The sequence below is a fragment of the Panthera leo genome, chromosome B4, assembly GCF_018350215.1.
Source record: "Panthera leo isolate Ple1 chromosome B4, P.leo_Ple1_pat1.1, whole genome shotgun sequence".
NCBI classification, from domain to species: Eukaryota; Metazoa; Chordata; class Mammalia; order Carnivora; family Felidae; genus Panthera; species Panthera leo.
In genome coordinates this window covers 54,308,818-54,323,795 of record NC_056685.1, presented here as the reverse complement: position 1 = coordinate 54,323,795, position 14,978 = coordinate 54,308,818, and the positions used below count along the sequence as shown (strand labels likewise).

General features: G+C 44.8%; 2 protein-coding genes across 3 annotated transcripts in view; both read left to right on the top strand.

Annotated features, from left to right (window-relative positions):
- Positions 1-14,978, top strand: part of LOC122224314 (cationic amino acid transporter 3-like) — a 435,603-nt gene that overhangs the window by 354,168 nt on the left and 66,457 nt on the right. The gene's annotated exons all lie outside the window — the stretch shown is intronic.
- The window catches only part of LOC122224315 (cationic amino acid transporter 3-like), a 28,665-nt gene continuing 27,266 nt past the window's right edge, over positions 13,580-14,978 (top strand). Inside the window, exon 1 of one of the 2 annotated variants that reach the window (XM_042945981.1) lies at positions 13,580-13,661. The gene's annotated coding sequence lies outside the window, so the exon portion shown is untranslated. The remainder of the gene's footprint in view (positions 13,662-14,978) is intronic. The other variant, XM_042945980.1, reaches the window with a different exon arrangement.

Below are 14,978 nucleotides of genomic sequence, written 5' to 3'. Positions count from 1 at the left end.
ATTAAAAATTAAAATCTCACACACACAGAAAATCGAATAGGTGATGTTCGATCCTAGGTGTGTTATGGTCTGTGTGTTGAAAGTGGTTTGACAGATTAGAGGGAAAAAAAAGGGGGGGTAGAAAAAAAAGGAAATCGTTTGAGAATTTGAAAAAATGAATAAACTGAAGTAGACTAAAATGAGATGAGGGGGGTAAAGTAGAATTTGAAAAAATATACACAAAATTAAAGAATATAGTAGAAAAATATTAAAGAATAATATTTTTAATAAAAATTAAAAATAAATATGAATTTTTGTTTTTATGTATGTAAGAAAAAAGAAATGAAAAAGAAAAAATATAAAAAAAAAGAAAGAAAAAAGAGAAAATCATTTGAAAATTTGAAAAAGTGAATACACTGTAGTAGACTAAAATAGAATGATGGAAGTAAAATAGAATTTGAAAAAAATTACATAAATGCAAAAAATATAGTAAAAATTAAGTAAAATATTTTAATAGAAATTGAAAGTAAAAATGAAGTTTTCCTCTTTCTGCATTCAAGAAAAAGAGAAAAAACAACAAAGAAAAAATAAAAAAAGGAAATTGTTTGAAAAGTTGAAAAGGTGAATACATTGAAGTAGACTAAAATAAAATGATGCAAGTAAAATAGAATTTGAAAAAAATTGCACAAGAGTAAAAAATATAGTAATAAAAATTAAACAAAAATGTTTTTATTAAACATAGAAAATAAATATGAATTTTTCTCTTTCTGTATTCAAGAAAAAGAAGTGTGAAAGAGAAAAAGAAAAAAGAAAGAATGAAAGAAAATTGAATAGATGAACCTGCTAACAGATTGAAGTAGGACTGAAATTTCGTTTCCCCAGAAGTCAGTCTATGTAGTGCTTTAAAATCCATAAGCTAAGCTGGCAGTGAGACTTGTGTTCTTTAACAGCGAAGTTGGCCCAGTTGGGCGGGGCTCAGTGTAACAGCTCTGCTCTCCACTAGATGGCACTGCTAGCCTACTGGGGTGGATTGTTGCAGTGCTTGTAGGTGTGTATGCGCATGCATGGGGGCGGGGGGGTGGGAAATGGTGCCACCCAGCAATCCAGTCTGTTCTCCCAGATCAGCAATCGCGCATCCGTCCTGTCTTCAGCTTTCATCCACTCCCCCACTTTTTCACTCTCCGTAACCAGGGCCCAGGCAGTACCTCTCTCCCGAGTTTTACCTCAGATGCGGCTGTATTCCCCCAGCCCCTGACTTCTGAAGGACTGCGGCCTTGACCCGTTCCGCCCCTCTGTGGGAGGGTCTCACCAAGCAATGGCCCAATGAGCAATGGCCGAATGTCAGCTGCACCCAGAAACGCTTGCTGGACCCTGCTGGTGCCCCGAGACTGTGGCCAGGTACTAGCCCACTCAGAAAAGTTTGCGAGATAGTGTAGCAGTAGCATTTCAGGGATTATGGGAAATCACAACACACATCTGGCACCAGGTTTCACTGTTAACGACCTTGTTCCAACACCAGCGTATGTCGCCTCCTTCTGGGGTCTGCTGGGACCAGGTGGCTTCAACAGTCTACCAAACGTCCTTCCAGCAGTGGAACCGCTTTTCCCCATGTGACCTGAGAACCTCCCGGACCCCACTCTGTTCCTGGGGATTTGCCTTTCCCACCAGAGCACCACCAGGTATCGAGCTGTGGAGTTGCAGCCTTTGCTCTCCCCTTGTTTACACTCTTAATGGAATTTAAACCCTCTCCTTTCTCCTTTCTCCCTTTTTAATTTAGTCCCTGCGTCTGTTTCCAATTTTCCACTTTCTCTCCAGCTGCTTTTGGGGAGGGGTGCTTTTCCCATATTCTCCCCCCACCCAGTCTCTGTCCTCTCTCCGCCTGCAAAAGCCATTCCCTACCGTCAGTGGCTTCTTGCTCCCCAAATTCACCTCTCTGCGCCATGTACCTGCTGAATTCTGTGGTTCAGGTTGTGCAGATTGTTGTGTTAATCCTCCAATCACTTTTCTAGGTGTGTAGGATGGTTTAGTGTTGGTCTGGCTGTATTTCATGGACACGAGATACGCAGAAAACTTCCATGCTGTTCTGCCATCTTGGGTCCTCCCTTGATGTGAGTTTTTTAAACCAAGTGCTGTGAGCTGGCTTTCCCTTGGTATCTATGAAGTATGCTTTTTTAGGAGTAGCAGCACCAATTGGAAGACCCCTGGATTAGGAATCAAGAAAACATAGTTCCAATTAAGTTTCTAGTTATCAGCTGGGACCTTGTGAAGCATCACTTGTGTGAGCTGGCATGTCACCTGCTGTATAACCATAAAGGAAAAGCCATTCTGTTTGCCATCAGCCCAAATACTGGGGACCAATAAAATAAAGCGGACTGGAGTGGGTGATGGCATTTTAGGAGCCAAAGGTAATAAAGCATGCCAGTGGTAAATGCTGAAGGAGGGTTTTCTGAATTAGAACATCATGAGAATTTGCTGGTACCAAGGATTACCCAGCCTGGGCAGCCCTGCCCTATCTCAGGACCCAGGGCCCAGGGCTGGCTCTGCTTGGAGAGCTGTTCTATGCTGCCCTCTTGTGGCCATCAAGCCCTTCGCAGGTCCTGCTGAGAAGATTCCCCTCAAGTGCTCAAGGCCCTGTTCCTTGCCACCTGGTGGAAATTACATATGAATCAGGAGAAGTGATCTTTAGTCCTCCAAGAGTGGCTTTCCCCCTCATGTCCTCTGGTTTCTGGAGGCATTCACAACCTCTTAAAGGCTGGGAAAGTCTTCCTGAGATTTCACCCTCTTTACTATTGCCTGATTTTTAACTTTGGCTTTTGGGGATATGTGGTAGAGACAAGGAGCTGAGATCAAGATATTGAGCAGAGAGCAATTTCTCTTCCTCCCTGGGTTCCATCTATAACCTTAGCTCCCCAGGGTCATTGGGAATTTTCAAAGAAAGACAATATGGTCTAGTGACATTTCTGGAGAAAATGGGTCTGGAGCAGACCAGGAATTATGTGTCTAGGCCTCTGAGAATTTTCACCTAAGCCCAGTCCCTCAGTCTCAGCAGGGAGATGGATTGGCAGGAGCCAGGAGGCAAGAGATAGGGATGCTGGAGGGAGATAACATATTTGACAGATGCTGATGGGACTCCTTATCTGCTAGCTCTGGAGTCCCCTCCCACCAACCAGTCTGCCCTTGACCCTCCCTTTCTAGTGCTTAGTGCTCATTAGTGACTGCCTGTCTTTGGGGAGACATCCAGGGAGCAAAGTTGCATTGGGTGGGTAAGGGGGTGAGGAGGAGGGAGGGACATAAGTAAGTGATGGAGAAAGAGGGGTTGGAATGACTGGGATTGTCGCTGGGATCCCATGATCACTGGGGTGCTTGGAAGGCTTGGCAGGGAAAACTGTCCTGGGGACAGATACTGACTTGCTGGGGGTGAGTGAGTGGGGGTGGGGGTGGGAAGGAATACTGAAAGGGATTGAGTTCCATTGATTTAGGCACTTATTTTGGGAAATCTGGTAAAATATGATCCAAGGAGTTTATTGAGTATTCTTATGTACAAGGAAGAGTTACAGGTGTCATAGGGGATTTTAGAGGGACACACATTTTCTCTTCCCCTTCCCTTATTTGAAGACCATCCACATCTCCTTCCTGCACTCGTTGCCCCACATGTTCCTGTCTGAGGGGTGCAAGGAGCAGCTGGGCAGTTCTCACCTGGGATGCAGAGGCAAAGCTCTCAGTCTTCCTGTTCTACACACACCCTCCCCCCCTAGGCAAAGCATTTGCAATGGGCCTCCTGCCTCTCCTCATTCCTCTTCTCACAGAATGTTCCAGACTCATAGATACCTGGCCTACGGGGACCTTAAGTGCCCTCCCAGAATTTCCAGTGGCTTATAGTGGATACACTGGGGAGGGTGAGGGCCAACTGGAAGGGAGGTGAGGCGAATCTCAAGTCCTGGAGAATATTTGATGAGGAGCAGAGGGCTGTAGTCAGAGCCTGTGCTGCATCCTAATTTTCCAGCTTTTCATCTTTCACATGAAGGGCTGCTTGCACAGCCCCCTCTGCTCCCTCTGAATAGCTCACCCTAGATGCTGCAGGGCAGCACTGGGAGGCAGAGGAGAGGGCAGACAGACACAGGGACAGGGAGAGGGACAGCAAGGCCCAATAAATTCAAGGCAAGACTGACAGAGTGGGACAAAGAAGGCAGAGACAGTCTGGGCACCCTGGAAAGTCCAAGAGACCAAGACACAGAGTCAAGAGAGGTAGACAGTCCAAAGTGGAATAGAGAGATAAGGAGATAAACTCAGAGACAGGAGAGAGGGAAGAGAGGAACATCCAGGGAACAGATTGAAAGATCCAAGGCAGACACAGAGAGACACCCAGAGGCCAGAGATAGTGGAAATACACATGGTCACAGATAAATGAGCAGGCCCAGGTTCAGGAGGTGGGAAAGCCATGAACCCAGATCCAAAGACAGATCCATGTACATGGGGCCAGGGCTGAGGCGATAGAGAAGTGCACAGAGAGGGAGGGAGAGGGAGACAGAGAAGGGAAAGGAGGTGGGGGCCAGAGGGGGAGGCAGTGAGAAAGGGAAGGTAGAGGTTGAAGAGAGTGGGATACAGACTCTGAGTCAAGGTCTCTGCTGCTGCTGCTGGTGTGTGTGTGTGTGTGTGTGTGTGTGTGTGTGTGTGTGAGGAACACAACAATTTAGAGATCCATACAATATGACCTAGTCCTGTGGTGCTGAAGGAGACCCCACTCCCCTCCCTCTGCAGAACTACTCTGGGCAGTAGAGGGAAAGGGGGGAGAACATAAACAAGATGTGTGTTAGAGAAAGACTGAGATGGAGAAGAATTGGCAGAGCCCTGACTGAGATCAGAGGCAGAGAAACTGAGAGTGGAACAGGGAGTAGAGAAATGGGCAGAAGACAGAGGGGAGACAGATCAGGAGAAGGAATGTGATGGAGGCTGGTGTACAGAGACACAGGGAAAGGGAGGGAGCCTCTCACTGCATGAGGGAGAGAGGGGCAGGGAGAGAGAGGCTGTTGAGAAGCAGATGAGGGGAAAGGGGGAGCAAGCAGGGAACCTGTCTCCCCAGAGAGGCTGGGTTTGGATGAAACAACCCTGTGGGTTGTGGGGAGGTGGTCAGTGAGGGCTTTTTAGGGTGATCTTCTCTCATGTTTTAAGTACAGTGAACCTATTCCACACAAGCATCTTCTTCATGGGAGCACTTACAACTGCTGCTGCAGGTGCCTGGTCACCTGGCATCCTCTGTGGGAATCGCCTTCACAGCCTGCAGCACAGCCCTGAGCATCCTCACCAGAGACACATGTTTGTCCTTGGGGTGGATCTGATTTTTCAGAATTGCCAAGTTTTCTCCAAGGCTGGAGAATAAGGTGAGGACCCATCTGGGAAGCCATATTTCTAGTTAAAAACCAGGTGAATGTGAGAAGACAGAGTGGAGGATGTGCCCTCCCCCAAAATGGCTCTGAAAGGTCATTGTGAAGGAGATGCTTGCAGCATGTGACAGAGGGAGACATTTCTTGGTGGCTGCTGGGGCCCAGATTAATGTTCCTGTCCATTTGTGAAATGCTTCCGGGAACATTCCCAGCCTGGTACTGGAGGGTGAGAACTGCATTTGCCTGAAATACTGGGTCTAGTGGTCCTGCCCTTTGGGAGCTTACAGTTCCCTCCCTGCCAACTGATATGCAAAGTTACCTAATGACAGTCAGCACAGACCAACAAATGCAAAGGACAAAGGCAAATTCAGAATCAAGGCCAGTTAGTTCATCAGGGAAGGCTGCCTGGAGGAGGGGACTCTAGAGTGAGGTATAGAAGGATAAACCTAACAGGACATTGGACAGAGGGGGAAAAGAGGAAGAGAACTTCTCTCTGTTGATTCTGAAGCAGGATGAGCAAACCATAAGGCAAGTAGAAGATTGTATTGGTGGTCTGGAATAACTTGGATTGGGAACCAGCATGAAAGGGAGTGGAGAGGCGCAGATCTTATGGCTAGGCTAGAGGTTCTGAATTTGCTGGGAGAGGTGTTGGGACGCCCTGGAGGGTGCCCTAAGATGTGTATTGGCACAATGGCATGGAGGAGTACCCAAGTTTGTATGTCTTCTGTGTGTGTGTGTGTGTGTGTGTGTGTGTGTGTGTGTGTTGGGGGGTGGGGGCAAGATATACATCAGGTCACTTTGTGCCAAGTGGCTTTGTGTCCCAGGTGCCTGTCTTTCCATCTGTGTGGGTGTTTGGTATGTCAGTATGTCTGAGCGCCTTTGTTCGTTTGTGTGTCTCCTTATGGTAACATGTGAATGGTATGTCAGGTGCATCTTGTGTATTTTATCTGGCTGCACGCAGTGGAGGGAAGCATGTGTGCATGGGGGTATGTTGTGTATGTGTCTGTGTGTGTGCATGTGTCTGCAGGAGATGGGGGAGCCCTGGCTGCCCAAGCATCACCTTCTGTCTCTTTCCTTCCACTGGCTCCATCCATCCCTGCTGAGGTCCTGACAAGGCAAACAACAAAATGGGAAACAGCTATGTCCAGAAAGACCAGAAAATTGTACACCAGGTACAGAGCCCCCCTGGGGGGAGAGGGGGCTCAAGAAGACCCAGGTGGCCAACAGGCAGACAAAGAGTCCTGCAGGCACAGGCTGCTCCTTGGAGCAGGTGCACTCACATGCACACACACTCTCAGGTACCCACAGGCCTGCCAGGCACAGAAGGACATACACACATTCATGATGTCCCTCTCCCCACCCTCCACCAAGCACAGTGACCCTGCCTTTCATCACCTCCAAAAGCCTCCCAGAGTTTGGGGATATGGGGCTGGGGATGCTCACTGGGATTTAGGAGCCAATTGCTCTTTTCTTGGAAGGGTGTGTGTGTGTGTGTGTGTGTGTGTGTGTGTGCGTGCGCGCACGCCCACCCTCACCTTCAAGCCTTCCCACATCCTCACCTTCCCCAGTGCTCTTTGAGGCTGACTTCTGTTCCCCCTCTCTGAGCACTGTCTCTAACCCTGTGTCTCAGTCCCACATCCCTCCCACAGGGACTCTGCTCCCCGCTCTTGCTTTTCATCCTTTTGCATGGACTTTATCTTTGTCACCCATGCCTCCACTGTCACTCTCTACCTAGTGCCCTAGACTCTATAGCAGAGTTCCTTCTGTGACCACCCTTCTGCTGTGTCTACACCTGCCTTGGCCTCCCCCCACAGGTCCTTTGTCCACCCTACTGCATTCTGCCCATGGTTGCCACTACCTACAATTCTGGTCAGAGGCTTGGGTGTGTCCCTGCCCAGGTTCTTCCTTAGATTGCCCTTTTTCATGTTGGTTTCAGGTGTGATCTCTGGGCTTTGCCCCCTCTCCTTCCATGGGGGCTCTTCTGCCCCCTCCAGACTTCCATTTTGGTCTGTTTCCTCCTCCCCTTTCCTGTTGTGTAGCTGCCTGCATTACCTTCTGACTCCCAGTCTCTGCCAGGACTCCCCTGGTTGGTGGGGGGCTGTGGTAAAGCAGGAGGTCCTGGGCTGAGCTGGACTCCTAGCCCTGTTCCTCCCATGGAGCCTCTTCACCTGGACTCACTCACCTGTAAAAGGTGGGAAATAATTGCAGGGGCAACAGGAAATAATTCCTGGGACTGTAGGGAGAATTAGCGCTGTGGTCAGGATGCAACATACTTGGCACATAGTAGGCACTCAATAAACATTAGCTTTTGTTATTTGTCCTTCCTCAGTCTGCTCCCCTGTCGCCTTAGCCTGGAGTCAAAAAGATATTAAGAAGAGAGAAAAGAAAAATTAATAGACAGTATAAACCAAATCCAACTAAATATCAGGAATTTCGTATGGTTCAGCCTAACAAGTGCTCTAAGTTCTGAACACAGGAAATGTCCATGAGTGTGGACAAGAAGGGAGGGTGGGTACTGGACTGAACCCAGAACACAGGAAGCCATGTGAATTGTGGACTGGACCAAGCAAAGTCAATCCCAGGGAGGATGGAGGCTGCCCAAAATCCAGCCTGCATTTACCTGTGGTGGTAGTGCTGGCCACCCTCTGTCCCTGCAGTCACGGGCTTTGTCTGCTGGGGCTGCAGGGGATCTGGGAGTACATCTCCCCCAATAGTCTTACCTCCAGACAGAACCTGGACTTCTGAAGCCTCAGACTCACATCTTCCTCTCCACTCCCTGCATATCAGGTACACACACACACACACACACACACACACGGCCCCTGGTATTTCTTTTTTTTTTTAATGAATTCTTTAAAGCCTATATTTATTTATTTTTTTAATTTATTATTATTTTTTAAATTTACATCCCATTTAGTTAGCATATAGTGCAACAATGATTTCAGGAGTGGATGTCTTAATGCTCCTTAACCAGTTAGCCCATCCCCCCTCCCACAACCTCTCCAGTAACCCTCTGTTTATTCTCCATATCTAAGAGTCTCTTATGTTTTGTCCCCCTCCCTGTTTTTATATTATTTTTGCTATCCTTCCCTTATGTTCATCTGTTCTGTGTCTTAAAGTCCTCATATGAGTGAAGTCATATGATATTTGTCTTTCTCTGACTAATTCTGCTTAGCATAATAACTTCAAGTTCTATCCACGTAGTTGCAAATGGCAATATTTCATTCTTTTTGATTGCTAAGTAATACTCCATTATATATATATACCATATATATATATATACACACACACACACACACACACACTATATATATATATATATGTATATATATATATATATATATATATATATATATATATATATATCACATATTCTTTATCCATTTATCCATTGATGGACATTTGGACTCTTTCCATACTTTGGCTATTGTCGATAGTGCTGCCATAAACATTGGGGTGCATGTGCCCCTTCAAAACAGCATACCTGGATCCCTTGGATAAATACCTAGTAGTGCAATTGCTGGGTCATGAGGTAGTTCTATTTTTTTTTTTTTTAATTTTTTTTTTCAACGTTTTTTTATTTATTTTTGGGACAGAGAGAGACAGAGCATGAACCGGGGAGGGGCAGAGAGAGAGGGAGACACAGAATCGGAAACAGGCTCCAGGCTCCGAGCCATCAGCCCAGAGCCCGACGCGGGGCTCGAACTCACGGACCGCGAGATCGTGACCTGGCTGAAGTCGGACGCTTAACCGACTGCGCCACCCAGGCGCCCCGGTGAGGTAGTTCTATTTTTATTTTTTTTTTTGAGGAACCTCCATACTGTTTTCCAGAGTGGCTGCACCAGCTTGCATTCCCACCAACAATGAAAAAGAGATCCTCTTTCTCTGTATCCTCGCCAACATCTGTTGTTGCCTGAGTTGTTAACATTAGCCATTCTGACAGGTGTGAGGTGGTATCTCATTGTGGTTTTGATTTGTCTTTCCCATTCATCTTTGATGATGAGTGATGTTGAGCATTTTTTTCATGTGTCGGTTGGCCATCTGGATGCCTTCTTTGAAGAAGTGTCTACACATATCTTTTGCCCATTTCTTCACTGGATTATTTGTTTTTTGGGTGTTAAGTTTGGTAAGTTCTGTATAGATTTTGGATACTAACCCTTTATCTGATATGTCATTTGAAAATATCTTCTCCTATCCCATCAGTTGCCTTTTAGTTTTGCTGATTGTTTCCTTCGCTGTGCAGAAGATTTTGATTTTGATGAGGTCCCAATAGTTAATTTTTGCTTTTGTTTCTCTTGCCTCCAGAGACATGTTGAGTAAGAAGTTTCTGTGGCCAAGGTCAAAGAAGTTTTTGCCTGCTTTCTCCTCAAGGGTTTGATGGCTTTCTGTCTTACGTTTAGGTCTTTCATCAATTTTGAGTTTATTTTTGTGTATGGTGTAAGAAAGTGGTCCAGGTCTATAGTTCTCCTTTTAAGTGGAGTCTTTGTCTGGTTTTGGAATTAAGGTAATGCTGACTTCATAGAAAGAGTTTGGAAGTTTTTCTTCCATTTCTATTTTTTGGAACAGCTTCAGGAGAATAGGTATTAACTCTTCCTTAAATGTTGGGTAGAATTCCCCTGGAAAGCCATCTGTCCCCGGACTCTTGTTTTTTGGCAGGTTTTTGATTACTAATCGATTTCTTTACTGGTTATGGGTCTGCTCAAATTTTCTTTCTTCCTGTTTCAGTTTTGGTAGTGTATATGTTTCTAGGAAGTTGTCCATTTCTTCCAGATTCCCCATTTTACTGGCATATAATTTCTCATAGTATTCTCTTATTATTGTTTGTATTTCTGCTGTGTTGGTAGTGAACTCTCCTCTTTCATTCTTGATTTTAATCATTTGTGTCCTTTCCTTTTACTTTTTGATCAAACTGGCTAGAGGTTTATCAATTTTGTTAACTCTTTCACAGAACCAGGTTCTGGTTTCATTGATCTGTTCTACTTTTTGTTGTTGTTGTTTATTTGTTTCGATAGCATTGATTTCTGCTCTACTCTTTATTATTTCCTGTCTTCTGCTGGTTTTGGGTATTATTTGCTGTTCTTTTTCCAGCTCCTTAACGTGTAAGGTTAGGTTGTGTATCTGAGACCTTTCTTCCTTGTTTTGGAAGGTCTGGATTGCTATATACTTCCCTCTTATGACCGCCCTTGCTGTGTCCCAGAGGTTTTGGAATGTGGTATTATCATTTTCATTGGATTCCATGTCCTTTTTCATTTCCTCTTTAACTTCTCGGTTACCCCATTCATTCTTTAGTAGGATGTTTTTTAGTCTCCAAGTATTTGTTATCTTTCCAAATTTTTTCTTGTAGTTGATTTTGAGTTTCATAGCATTGTGGTCTGAAAATATGCAGGGTATTATCTTGACTTTTTGTACTTCCTGAGGCCTGATTTATTTCCCAGTATGTGATCTATTCTGGAGAATGTTCCATGTGCACTGGAGAAGAATATGTATTCCTCTGCTTTTGGATGAAATGTTCTGAATATGTCTGTTAAGTCCATTTGGTCCAGTGTGTCATTAAAAGCCACTGTTTCCTTGTTGATTTTCTGTTTAGCTGATCTGTCCATTGTTGTAATTGAGGTGTTGAAGTCCTCTACTTTTATAATATTACTGTCGATAAGTTTCTTTATGTGTGTGATTAATTGATTTATATGTTTGGGTGCCATCACATTTGGAGCATAAATGTTTACAATTGTTAGGTATTCTTGGTGGATAGACCCTTTAATTATGATATAATGCCCTTCCACATCTCTTGATACAGTCTTTATTTTAAAGTCTGGATTGTCTGATATATGTATGGCCACTCCAGCTTTCTTTTGTTGACCATTAAGCATGCTAGATGGTTCACCATCCCCTTACTTTCAATCTGAAGGTGTCTTTAGGTCTGAAGTGGGTATAAACAGCATATAGATGGATCTTATTTTCTTACCATTCTGTTTCCCTATGTCTTTTGATTGGAGCATTTAGTCCATTGACATTTACAGTGAGTACTGAAAAATATGAATTTATTGCCATTATGTTGCTTGTTGAGTTGGAATGTCTGGTTGTGTTCTCTGGTTTTTTCTAGTCTTTGTTGCTTTTGGTATGTATGTATGTATGTATGTATGTATGTATGTATGTATTTTCATCTTTTCTACCCTCAGAGAGTCCCCCTTAAATTTTTTTTGAAGGGATGGTTTAGTGGTCGCAAACTCCTTTAATTTTTGTTTGTGTGGGAAATTTTAATCTCTCCTTCTGTTTTTAATGACAGCCTTGCTGGATAAAGAATTCTTGGCTGCATATTTTTCTGATTCAGCACATTGAATATATCCTGCCACTCATTTCTGGCCTGCCATGTTTCTGTAGCTAGGTCTGCTGCAAATCTCATCTGTCTTCCCTTGTAGTTTAAAGATTTTTTTCCCTTGCTGCTCTCATGATTCTTTCCTTGCCTGAGTATTTTGTGAATTTGGCTATGATGTGCCTTGTTGATGGTTGGGTTTTGTTGGTCTAATTGGAGTCCTCTTTGCTTCCTGGATTTCAATATCTGTGTCTTTCCCGGGTTATGAAAGTTTTCCATTTTGATTTGCTCACATAACCCTTCTACCCCTATTTCTCTCTCTTCCTCTGCTGGGACCCCTATGATTCTGATGTTGTTCCTTTTTAATGAGTCACTGATTTCTCTAATTCTTAAATTATGCTCTTTTGCCTTAATCTCCCTATTTTTCTCTGCTTCATAATTCTCCATAAATTTGTCCTGTATATTGCTGATTTGCTGCAGTATCTCTTCCATCTTTGCTGCCATGACATCCATTCGAGATTGTAGCTCAGTTATAGCATTTTTTATTTCATCATGAATAGATTTACTTTTTTAAATCTACACAAAAAGGGATTCTAATCTATTTTTGACCTCAGCTAGTATTCTTATTATCATGGTTCTAAATTCTGGTTCAGACATCTTGCTTGCATCTGTGTTGGTTAAGTCCTTGGCTGTTGTTTCTTCCTGCTCTTTCTTTTGGGGTAAATTCCTTTGTTTCATCATTTTGAAGGGAGAAAAGGAATCAATGAGGTAAAACCAATTAAAATTAAAAACTTAAAAACAACACACACACACACACACACACACACACACACACAAATCAAATAAATGATGGTAGATCCTAGATGTGTTTTGGTCTGGGCGTTGAAAGGAGCTTGATAGATTAGAGAACAAAAGGGGGAAAAAAGGAAAATGAAAATTTGAAAAATAAATGAATACAATGAAGTAGAATAATATGGAATGATGGAAGTAAAATAGAATTTGAAAAATTGACAAAAACAGTAAAAATTAAGAAATATTTTTAATAAAAACTGAAAATAAAAATATTTTTTTCTATTTCTGTATTCAAGAAAAAGAAAAGAACAAAAATGAATAGAAGGACCACTGAACAGACTGAAATACGATTGTATTGCATCGTTGTTCCCTAGACGTCAAACTATGAAGCACTTTATAGTCCATAAATGAAGCAGATGGAGAGACTTATGGTGTTTCTGAAGTGTGAGGTTGACCCCATTGTGCAGGTCTTAGTGTAATTGGCTCCATTCTCCAAGAGATGGTGCTGCTTAGCTTATTGGGGTGGATTGTTGTGGTGCTTGTAGGTGCACATGGCATGCACGAGAGGGGTGAAAATGGAGTCACCCAGCTACCCATTCTCTAGTATCAGAACTCTGTTCTCCCAATCAGCAATCGGATACCCATCCTTTGTCTCTGGCTTTTGTCCACTCCCCACTTTTACACTGTCCATGACCAAGCAGTCAGGCTCCCAGGCAGCACCTCCCTCCTGAGTTTTTTCCTCAGAAGCAGCTGTTTTTCCCGCCCCCTTACTTCTGAGGGACTGTGGCTTTGACCCGTTCTGCCCCTCTGTAGGAGTGTCTCACAGAACAATGGCCAAGTGCTGGCTGCACCTAGGAACTTTCACAGGCCCATGTTGCTGCCAATCCCGAGACTGTGGCTGGTGCCAGCCACTCCAGAAAAAGTTTACATGATCATGTAGCAGCAACATTTCAGGGATTATGGAAAATCACAAGACACATCTGTCACCAGGCTTCCCCCTTAATGTCCTTGTTCCAGCACCAGCTGATGTGGTTGTTCTCTGGAGTTTGCTGTCACCTTTGCCTGTGGGGTAGCTACCCAGCCTCTACCAAATGTCCTCCCAGCAGAGGAGCCACCACCTCTCCCTGTGTGACCCAAGGACCCCTCGGACCTCACTTTCTGCTCCTGGGGATACACCATTTCCCGCCAGAGCACACCAGGTAATGAGATGTGGTGTTTCAGACTCTGTGCTCACCTGTTTATAGAGTCTTAATGGAATTTAAACTTTCTCCTTTCTCTTTTATCCATTTTTAGTTCAATCCCTGCAGCTATTTCCACTTTTCCACTTTCTCTCCAGCTGCTTTCGGGGGGGGGGGGTGCTTTTCCCATACTCTCCTCCATCTCCATCCTCTCTCCACAAAAAACAGCACTCTGCCCTCTGTGGTTTCTCTCTCCCCCAGTTCACCTTTCTGTATCACATACCTGCTGAGTTCTGTGGTTCAGGTTGTGCAGATTGTTGAGTTTATCATCACATTGGTTTTCCAGATGTGCAGGATGGTTTATTATTGATCTGGCTGTATTTCATGGGTGTGAGACACACACAAAAAAACTTCCATGCAGTTGTGCCATCTTGGCTCCTTCAGGGGCCCTGAGATCTCTAAAGGAAAGCACTGCCCCACTAAAGATGGATTCCCTCCAGCTGCCTGCTTTCCTGACACTAAACCTCACAGTACAGTTTAGGTTCAAATGATGTCCCTTGGGTTTCTTTCTTAGTTCCCCATAGTCCCCACAGGGGCTGTGGACCACCCTGGAGGCTGTGAAGTGGGTAGAGGGCTGGGCTCCTCCCCACCCGTCTGGCCCTCTCTGGTCTGACAGCTTCGTCCTCTTCTATGTGGCCTTAATTCTGTTGCTCTATGTCCTGTCCTCTACACTTGGCTCTTGGGTTCCTAGGGCCTGAATTCACCCTTTCCTCCATCTTCTTGACCTATTTCTAAGTCTCTTATGCAACCCCCATCCCTACCAGTGGTCTCTTCAGCCCCTACACTAATGAACCCTCTCCCCTCACACACACTGATCTCAGAGGCTCCCTAAATGTCTTCCCCTGTTATGGGGAGATAAATTGCCTATATTTTGTAGATATACCTATATTTTTAGGGGATGCAGGGTCCCAGGCTTGGTCCCTGTCTTGTGCATAAATTGTACAGATCATGAAAAAAAATACAGTGAGTCACACACTCTACCCTTTAAGTGTGCTGCACACTGAGTTGAAACCCAGATGGAGGAGCAGGGCCCTGTCCTGTGGGAGGCCCTGGGCAGCTAGTAAGATGAGGCTGAGAGCCAAGACAGAGAGGCCCAGTGCTCTGGGCTGGGAAGCTAGGCTGATGTCTCTGACCTCTTAGACAATGAGGATGGCTGAGTCTGGACTGCATGGGCTAGTGAGCCATGGTAGGGAGAGACAGTTGCCAGGGCCTAGACAGTGGGGACAGAGGCTCCTGGGGGTCAGGAGGCAGAAAGAGGGAGAGGGAGACAGGACTGGG